Genomic DNA, 10351 nt, shown 5'->3' with positions numbered 1-10351 from the left:
GTTGAGTACAATGGAATTTTGTTTACTAAGTATTGCTTGCGATAAGCAAGACTGTACAGGTTTCAAAAATGGTAACATTTTATAAAATATATGTGTTTCAGTGGGATGTGGAGAAGAATGTGAGGTGACAGTGTTTTCTAGACTTTTCTGGAGCTGAACACAAGCTTTGTACTGACATTACAGGTGCAGGATTTATAGGCTTGAGCATGTAATCATAGGGGTCACTTTAGAAGGAAATTTTCTTTTTCTTTTTTTTTTATGAGAGTTCACAGACTAAGGAATACTTTAAAGTTAAAGAATGTTAATATGTGTCTAGGCATCAGCAAAGTTGGAAACCAAGACTAACCAGACTAACTCGCCTTACTACGAGTTTTTCTACAACAGTGCTATTGACGTTATGAGCTGAATAGTTCTTTATTGTAGGAGACTGTCCTGTGCATTGTAGGATATTTAGCAGCATCTCTGGCCTCCACTCACTACATGCCAGTAGCAGTCTCCTATTTGTGACAATCAAAAATATCTCCAGACCTTGCCAAATGTCCCAGGGGTTGAGGGAGGCAAAATCAACCTCCGTTGAAAATCACTGCACCAAAACCATTAGTTTAATTTACTGCACAATAATACTATTTCCACTTCTGAAAATTTGCTCTTATGAAGGATGTGCTTTTCAAATAATTAACAAATTTTACTTGTCACTAATTTTACTAACAATTTTTTGTGGCTTTGCAATTTACAAAATACTTCTACATGCAATATTATATAAGTGAAAGAAGGAAAGGTGTTAATATTTATTATTCACTATACGTCATCTTCTAAAGGACTTACTTCAAATACATTTTTCCATTTAGGTCTCGGTGTATCTCTACATGGGAATCATTTCCCTCCATTTTATCTACGAGGAAACAAGCTTACAGAGACTAAGTAGCTTTTCCAAGAAATGTAGCTGATCTTCTGACTTCAAGTTATAGTACTCTTTGTCCCACGTCACAGCCGCCAGTGAGACACTGGTCATTTACACTTGAAGATGAAAATAGATAATCATCTACGTGTCAGAATTAGCTCTCTCATAAGGGCCTCAAGTCAGTTTTTACACTTTTCCATTTTATAATTGGAGAGATTGGCCCCAAATCACTAAGTTGCTGGCATGTATCATTGTTAAAAGAAAATTCAATTCCTTGTTCTGCAACAACCCAATTAAAATAACCAAACCAACCCACACACTCTCTCTCTGGATTAGTAAGTTACATTACCCTTCCACCTAGCTTGTTTGTAATAGTATACAGCAGGCGGGGAGCCGGGGAGCTAGAGTAGCAGATGTTACTGGGGATTTGGAGCAATGGAGAGAGATTTCATTACAGCCACATAAACAACTTGAAATTAAATATTAGATACCCCTTTTCTTAAAAGTCATTCTACCACTGCATCTGTAGAATGCATCCCATTTTTTTTCTGGCTGTCTTTTTCCCAGGCTTCAATCTGCCATCACACAGCTTAATCAGTCCTCTCCCTCAGGTATCCCCTCTTATTCCCTGATTCTGTAGATCCTTTCGCCTTTAGCTCTTCCTGAAATTTGATTCCCTTCACATTTACAGGGCAGAGTAATTAGCTCTCCACTCCTTCCACAGGTTGGGGTCCACCACTGCATATTCCAAAACACATTTGTCACTTTGCTAAAGAAAAAGCATCTCCTCAGGGACTCACTCCTGTGCAGACTGAAGAGCTGGCAGACTTTGCAATTTCTGTCTTTCTTCACCCCAACCGCATTTTCCTCCTCCCAAGCTCTGTAAGTGGAAGAGTTCAACAGAGACATTTATTTTCCCATTGAAAACAATTATCTAGCCGCACCCCCATACACATCTTGAAAAGAAGCAGTGGTTCGTCAGTTTTTTATTTTTAATACAAATATTGAAGGACAAAATACATCGGAAGAGTTCAAGCGCATACGTGTACATCTTTATTAATTTTAAAAAACTGAACACATCTGTGTAACCAGTGCCCAGAACAATAGAGAATATTAGAAGCATTCCAAAAGCTTCTTTGTTTCCTCTATCAACCAGTATAATCTTTTCTAATGACAGAGTTTATATATGCCAGCATGTTCTCTAACCAAGAGCAATGCAGTAAATAACTTGTTTTTATGACTGTGTTGCATTCAATCAGAAGTTCACACACAAGCCACAATTGCTTATATTATTTGTACACAAGTCATTGAACATGTAGTGATTGTGTTAATGCTGTGGTTTAGGGGTTTGAGACGGGAGAGAAACCTCCCAGGTCCTGTTCCCGGGATTTCTCAGAGCCCGTCAGTCTTTCCTAGGTGGGTTCTCTCCTAGTCACTCAAGAACCCCAATTTCCCTTGGGTTCCATGGATGTTATCTATTCTGACAAGTGATGACACTTATCACGTACACTAACTGCGTGTGAAATATTGCTCCCAGAATCAACAACACCGCCATTTTACACTTTAACTGTCTCAACACATTTGAGACCCTGAAGTGGTACAATTTTCTACTCCAGTGGATCTTATCCCTCGCAGCACATTAATCATCTGAAAAATTACAATAAAGGGGTATTCAGTATTGATTAAAAATTTTAAAGTTCCAGGTGTCTCTAAAGGGTTGAAGAACATTGCGACTTCTCAACCTCTCCTTGGTGCTCCCTTCCATTTCAATTTTAAGTATACTGGCAACTCTAATTACATTTTCAAAGTGACTGAAAATGTAATGCAAACTCAATTGCCTAACTACTGTTGATGTAAGAAATGTCCAAGCCTGTAGAGAATTTTGATGAATTTATTTGAGCCAAACTTATGACAATTGCCAGGAAGCAAAATCTCAACTTCCTGGATTGAGGATTGAGAAAATGCTCTAGAGAATAGCAGTTTTGCAGCTTATTTTATACATTAAAAATCAAAGGAGAATTAAGGAAGTTTACATGCAATCCATTGGTGGTAGATTAAGTGGGTGGGAGAAAGCAAAGCAGGGAAATCTTTTGATTGGATAAAGAGCAAAACTGAGAGACACACACATGCTTCTTTTACATTGGTGGGTACAGGATAGTTAATAATTAATATTTTACAGCACATAGAGATGGTATTCGGGGAACAAGATAACAATGAGGGGTTCTGTGGTCTTGTACTCTGGTGCAGTGTGTGTGCTCTGAGGGGTCTGGACAAAGGATTTACTCTGGCATTCCAAGGGTATGAGGCAAAAAGACAATAGACAGGCTCCCTTAAGTTAAAGATTAATCTTTGTCAAGGAAGCTACAGACCTAGGATGTGACTACACTAAGACCCATTTTTAGGATTTTTTTTTTCATTCATACCTCTATTTTTTAAGTAGAAAAACTAAGACATTTCATGAAAAATGAAATCTATCATACAATGCATAATATAGTCAAAGACCTGAAATACAATTAGCGTCTTAACCATTTCCCATCTTTAATCAATAAACATTATTCCTCTTAAGAGGAGGTGAAAAAATTACCCATATTAAAAATACTGAAAATAAACATCATTAATAACCACCATTAAATGGTGAATAATTCTACATCTCTCTAAGTTAACTAGCACTCCAGTGTAAAAATAGTTATGGCTTTTGTTATGGATTCATATTTCCTAAAATATTAACTAAGATAGGTTTCCAGTTTGGTAAACCTAATAACTAATGCCATTTGGTTTTAAACACAACTGTATCTTAATCATCAACCTAAAAACATAATGAGAAAATAATGACATTGTCACCCAAAGGTCTTTTCAGTCTACTCTTCACCATATAATCAGACACCCTTAAATGAACTCCAGCAGAAAGTCTAAGGAATTCATGGATCCATCTCCTAAGCACATCAAGGAAAGTGCTAATACACTGGACACTTAGAAGACAACGCTAGTAGAACAGCATATTTAAATTTTTGATATTAAAACAATACAGAGGGGAAAGCCCTTGTGAATTTTTTTTTCCTCATTTTGGTAAGATCATTAATGCTTTATGCTTGTATTACTTGTATGACACTATGCATTAGGACAATTTCAAGTAGCTTACAAATGAGCAATACATTACGAATGGCTCTTACTTACTATTATACATAATTCTTAGGATACACATTTTTATACTTTGAACAGTCACATGGATACTATAAACATGGCAACTGTGTATCACTATTCGGTGAAAGTTCTTGCCTTCCTTCATGATTTATCAGTCTTTTATTCATTTAGACTTTCTTTCTAAAAAGTCTGAATCTTCTAAGTACAGCTCATCTCCTGGTAAAAGCTGGAACCATTAATAAAGTCATGGGCATCCATTTTCTACCCTTTCTAATGTGTGATCCAAACAGAGAAAGGTTTTTCTCCCAAAGAGTTTGCCTGCTGTAGGCTCCTGCTGCCACTGGCTGCTTTTGCTACCATAGGATTGCTTGGAGGCTGGTGCATGGAAGAACAAAGAAAAGAAAAAGAGGGGGCTAGATTTCCACACTCTCTCTGAACTCAAAAGTTACATTTTCTGCTCCTCAAGTTGCCACCAGGGGACTTCTTCTGTCTTTCTGTGCTCCATTGTTCATTTCCAGTGCACTGAGCTGGGGCCAGGAGATATCAGAGGGGGGAAAATGGTAAACTCATTGCCAGTTTAGTGGTATTTCAAAATTCTGGTCTTCCTCCCCAAGTCATATGTTACTATTTAGTTTTTAGAGTCTTCAAGTAGCTACTCCATATATTCTTTCTGAGTTTTATAGCTTCATTCAGTGGGAGAGAAAGGGTGGCGTATACTTACTTCCTCTTAGTTGAAACTGGGCCCTTTGACTGGTATCTTTTGAGTTTTGGAATTTCTGGCCCTCTAGTTTACTCATGGGGCTAGACCTATGGAGTAACAAAGGATAACCTACCGTGTCAAAAGCTCCAACTTCAAAAGAATGTCTTTCATTATTGTATTTAAAACATAATGATTTATTTTATGATATGCCGTTCACAATCCTTAATACACATGGAGGGCATTGTCAGGACTTGCCCCATACCATTCTCAACCGAGTTATATTGTCAAAGGAGTACCTATTTAAGAATAAGCTGCCTACCCTCTCACAGCCCTGAACCAATGATAAGCCAGCCCAGCACCACATCAAAATCTCTTGCCCTGCTGCTCTCACCTAAGTGTGCTTACATTAAGTATATCTACTCTTCCAGCACCAAAAGATGTTGGTAAATAGACCACATGGCAAGTCTGGGTCCCTACCTATCTCTGTTCTACCTAGAACCTGAGGACTCAGTGCTCTTTGGCTACAAGCCATCTGGCTAGAACCTACTTCTGGCTTTGTTCCTTTTAGCCCCATTTCCTAGGGGCTGGGACTTGTTCTTTTTCTCTAGTTCTGAGATCATTCTTAGAATAATCTGGCTCTGTAACTGACATTCCCACTGTCCCTGTTCCAAAGCAAACCTATGTCCTTGTCCTTCAGATCAGGTTCTCCTTGTCGATAAACTAGACTGAATCTGTCCACTTTTGTTAGTTTTGGTCTTTTATTGGTAGAATAATTCTCCCTCTTTCTATTTATGATACTTTTTATATTTGCTTTATCCCTTAATACTTTAACTAGCATTTTTGAAAATATTAAATAATAAAGATAATAATGAGCATCATTTTCTTTTCTGGTTCCTAATTTTAAAAGGACTAGCTATAGTTTCACCTATTTTTTGTTATTTCTCATAACTTATTAATGCAATGTATTATATTAATGGATTTTGTTATATTATTTTATGCTAAGATATACCTTGATTGATTTTGGTAATTTATTCCTTTATATACTGTTCAATTATATATTCTGACATTTCATTTATATCCCTAAATGAAACTGATTTACATTTTTCTATAAGTCACTCTCACTTAGAGATAGTAGAGCACAGCAGGCATTGTTCTAAAATAATCATAGACATGGTATACAGGCAATTCTCTGTGGAAGGGTTTATTGTGGTAGATACGTGTTTTTTTCTAATTATCCCAAATCTATTTCCTCTTCTTGTTAGTACTCTCCTATTGTCCTTGGGAAACTTTTTCCTTAATGTCATTTGGGAAAAGTTGATATCCTGTCCACCAGTTCCAGGAGGTAGCACAAAATTGTGGCCAGCTAATCAGCTCACTCACCCAGTTAAAATGATTTAATTCATGGATGGGTACATGATTCAATGAGATGAAATTCTAGAACTGTCAGAAGAGAGAATTCCACTTTTTTTATAAGAGATGCTGAAAGGTTAGGACATGGGTCTAGAGCTACTGGGGGCCTTCTAGCTATCATAAATGAGGAACCTGAACAAGAACAGAGTGCAAAGAGAAGAAAGCAGAGCCAAGATATGGAAACAGAACTCCTGACAACTTGATCCTCTGGATTAAGCCAGACTCTCAGCTCAATCCAGAATATAATCCAAAATTACTCAGTTTACAAAGAATCAGAAAAATTTCAATGCAGAAAGACAATGAACAGATTCCAATGCTGAGATGACACAGCTCTTGAAATTATTTGACACAGATGTTAAAGTAGCTATTTTTAAATGCTTTAGCAAGCAACCACAAATATTTTTGAATGTATAAATAGACAATCATAGAAAAAAATAATATGAAGAAGCAGATAGACATTTTAGAACTGAAAAATACAATAATGGAAATTTTTAAACTCATTGGATGGGATTAACAGCAGATTAGAGATGTCAGAGTAAAGACCCAGTATATGTGAAAATAGATCAATAGAAATTATCCAACCTGAACAACAGAGAGAACAAAATACCAAAAAAAAAAAAAAAAGCATAGACTCAAGTACCTATGGGACAATGGCAAAAGGTCTAACATTCATGTCATCATGGTCTCAAAAGGAGAGGAGAAAGAATGGTGCAGAAAAACTGAAGAAAAATAGCTAAAAATTCTGAAACTTGGCAAAAGACATAAACCTACAGATTTAAGAAAATCAGCAAACTCTTAACAGAATAAACCAAAGGAAATCCGTTCTCAGACACATGATGACTAATATGTGTGTGTGTGTGTGTGTGTGTGTGTGTGTGTGTGTGTGTATAATATATATTTGAAAAAAAATCTGGAAAGCAGCCAGAGAAAAAGGTTCATTGCCAATAGAAAGACAATGATTCAAATGGCTATGAATTTCTCATCAGAAACCTGGGAGGCTAGTAAGAAGTAAGACAGTTTTCAAGTGCTGAAAGAAACAAACTGTCAACCCCAAATGGGGTATCTGGTAAAAATATCCTTTAGGAAGGTATAAGGAAATATTCTCAGATTAAGAAAACTAAGAGTATTCATTGCCAGGAGACTTATGAAGGAATTGCTAAAGGAAGTTTTTCAGACAGAAGAGGAATGATGCCATAAGAATACTTGGAATACGATGACTTAAGGAAGAGCAACAGAAATGATAAGTATCTGCGTAACTACAAGAGATTATTAGTTTCCTCTTGAATTCTTTAAAATATGTTTGATATTTGAAGACAAAATTTTTAGCAATATCTGATGGGGACTTCAATGTATGAAGATGTAATATATAAGATAACTAGAACATAAGAGGGACAGGTAACTGGGATCTACATATTTGTAGGATTTCTATATTTCCCATTGCAGAGGTAAAACTCTGATTCTAAGGATGCTGTGAAAGTTAAGTGTGTATATTGTACCCCTAGAAAAATCATTAAAAACTATGCAAAAATTTATAATTTTGAAAATAGATGAATTAAAATGGGATACTAACAAATGTTCAATAACCCAAAACAAGTCAGGAAAGGGGGAACAAAGGAATAAAAAGCAGAGGGAATAAGAAAAAACTAAATAATAAAATTGTAGACGTAAGTCCAAACATATCAATTTCAATACACCAATTAAAAAACAGAGATTGCCAAAATTGATTTAAAAATGTCTTGAACTAACTCTATGCTGTCTATAAGAACCTCACTTTAAATATAATGCTCTGTCAGGAAGACATCATTTTAAAAGGGAACTGGGGGCGGGGGGGGGGGGGAAGGCGGCCAGATGGCTCAGTTGGTTAGAGCTTGAGCTCTGAACAACAGGGTTGTTGGTTTGATTCCCACATGGGACAGTGAGCTGTGCCCTCCATAACTAGACTGAAGACAACGAGTTGCTGCTGAGCTTCCAGAGGGGTGGCAGATGGCTCAGTTGGTTAGAGCGTGAGTTCGCAACAACAAGGTTGCCAGTTCAATTCCTGCATGAGATGGTGGGCTGTGCCCCTGCAACTAAAGATTGAAAAACGGCGACTGGACTTGGAGCTGAGGTGCTCCCTCCACAACTAGATTGAAGGACAACTACTTGGAGCTGACGGGCCCTGGAGAAACACACTGTTCCCCAATATTCCCCAATAAAATTAAAAAGAAATAAAAAATAGTTCCGGCCTGGTGGCTCAGGTGGCTCAGGTGGTTGGAACGCTCTCTCCTAATTCCGAGGTCACCGGTTCGATTCCCACATGGGCCAGTGAGCTGTGCCCTCTACAGCTAAGACTGTGAACAGCAGCTCTCCCTGGAGCTGGGCTGGAGCTGGGCTGCCATGAGCAGCCGGAGGTTAGCGTGAGCTGTTGTGGGCTGCTGAGTGCTGCCGTGGGGCTGCTGTGTGCTGCTGCGGGCTACCATGTGCCACCATGAGTGGCTGGTGGCCTGCATGAGTGACCGGCAACCATCGTGAACTGCCATGGGCTGCTGTGTGCTTCCATGAGCTCAGCATGAGTGGCCGGCAACAGATGAGAGCTGCTGTGCGCTGCTGTGAATGGCCAACCAATGACTGGCTACCGACTGCCTCAGCCAGAGGGAGCGCAAAGGCTCATAATACAAGTATGGGACAGGGAGCTGTGTCCTATACAACTAGACTGAGGAACAATGACTTGAACTGGAGTGAGGGGGCGGGGAAGGCAGAAGAAAGGAGGAAAAAATAAAAAATAAATAAAAATAAAAGGGAACTGGAATAGCTAAAGTTTATCAAAGTACACTTCAAAAAAAGGAAATTACCAGGGGAAAAAAAGAACACTATATAACAAACAATAAGAGTCTCAATTCATCTAGAAGATAAAATAATTTTAAATTATTAATCTAAAAATAAAAGACCTTTCCAAGTGAGAGGCAACAAGCATTTATTTCAGATTAAACAAAAAAATAGCTATTCGGGAAACACTGATTCAGGCAAAAGCCCAAATAATGTTCCGATTAGCAGACAAAGGCAAGGGGTATTTATGAGAAAAAGAAGGGGAGCAATTACATCAATAGAAGGAAGATATTTCTATTGGTGTAAATAACATAACCAATAATGACACTAATTCTAAACAGTTTTTAAATTTTCCAGTCCTGTAGTCATCATTCCGGTAGTCACAATATCTGCTTTCTTGTTATATTTGCAAACAGTTCTTTGGGACACAACATTGCCTCAGGCCTAGTCCAAAACCCATTTTGGCCTGTTTTAAGATTCTAAAGGTTTCAGACATATGCAAGACAGATGTGCAAGACATTTGCTCTGTGATGGCAGCTCTGGCTTCATTTTAAAGTGGCTCCATTTATTACTTTTACATACATCTAACAATGAAGCTTCAAAATACATGAAGCAAAAAATGATAGAAGTAAAAGGAGAAATAGATAATTATTGCAGAAGATCAGCAATCATATAAAAGAATTAAACAACACTATCAAACAACTGGATCTAATTGACATTTATAGAACACACCACCCAAACCAGAAGAATAGTTTCCAGTGTACATGGGACATTTGCCAAGGTAGATCACATACTGGCTCACAAAGCAAATCTTAACAAATTTAAATTAGTTGAAATCATAGAAATGGTTCTCTGACCATATGAAATCAAACTATAAATCAGTACTAGAAAAATCTTCAAACACTTGGCAATTTATCCACAGACATTTACATAATTCATGGATCGAAAGGCAAGTTTCAAGGGAAAGAAAATGTTTTCAAATGAAATAAAATAAGAATATAGCACATCTAAATTTGTGAGATACTGCTAAATCAGTGCTTAGTAAGAATTTTCTAACATTAAATGCTCATGTTAGAAGAGAGATCTGAAATCAATAACTCAAACTTTATTATGTGAAACCAGAAAAGCAAGAACAAAATAAACCTAAAGCAAGCAGAAGGAAGGAAAAAATAAAGATAAGAAGAGATATCAGTGAAAGTAAAAACAGAAAAACTAGAGAAAAATCAATGAAGCTAAAAGCTGTTTTTTTGTATACAAGCTACACAGAAATCAATAATTTTGATAAACCTCCAGCAAGAGTGACAAAGAAAAAAAGTGTGAAGTCACACATATCAGGGAAAAAAAGAGGAGAAAACATTACATACCCTGGATACATTAAAAGATAATTACTCTAC

The 10351-nt window shown here is 37.2% G+C and overlaps 1 long non-coding RNA gene across 1 annotated transcript in view; it reads left to right on the top strand.

Annotated features, from left to right (window-relative positions):
• The window catches only part of LOC141569990 (uncharacterized), a 41173-nt gene extending 39237 nt beyond the window's left edge, over positions 1-1936 (top strand). Inside the window, exon 2 of the long non-coding RNA XR_012493763.1 lies at positions 849-1936. This is a non-coding gene — a long non-coding RNA (uncharacterized LOC141569990). The remainder of the gene's footprint in view (positions 1-848) is intronic.
• The last annotated feature ends 8415 nt before the right edge of the window (positions 1937-10351 follow it).

Source organism: Rhinolophus sinicus, linkage group LG02 (genome assembly GCF_036562045.2).
Source record: "Rhinolophus sinicus isolate RSC01 linkage group LG02, ASM3656204v1, whole genome shotgun sequence".
Lineage (NCBI taxonomy): Eukaryota > Metazoa > Chordata > Mammalia > Chiroptera > Rhinolophidae > Rhinolophus > Rhinolophus sinicus.
This window is presented reverse-complemented; position numbering and strand designations above follow the sequence as displayed.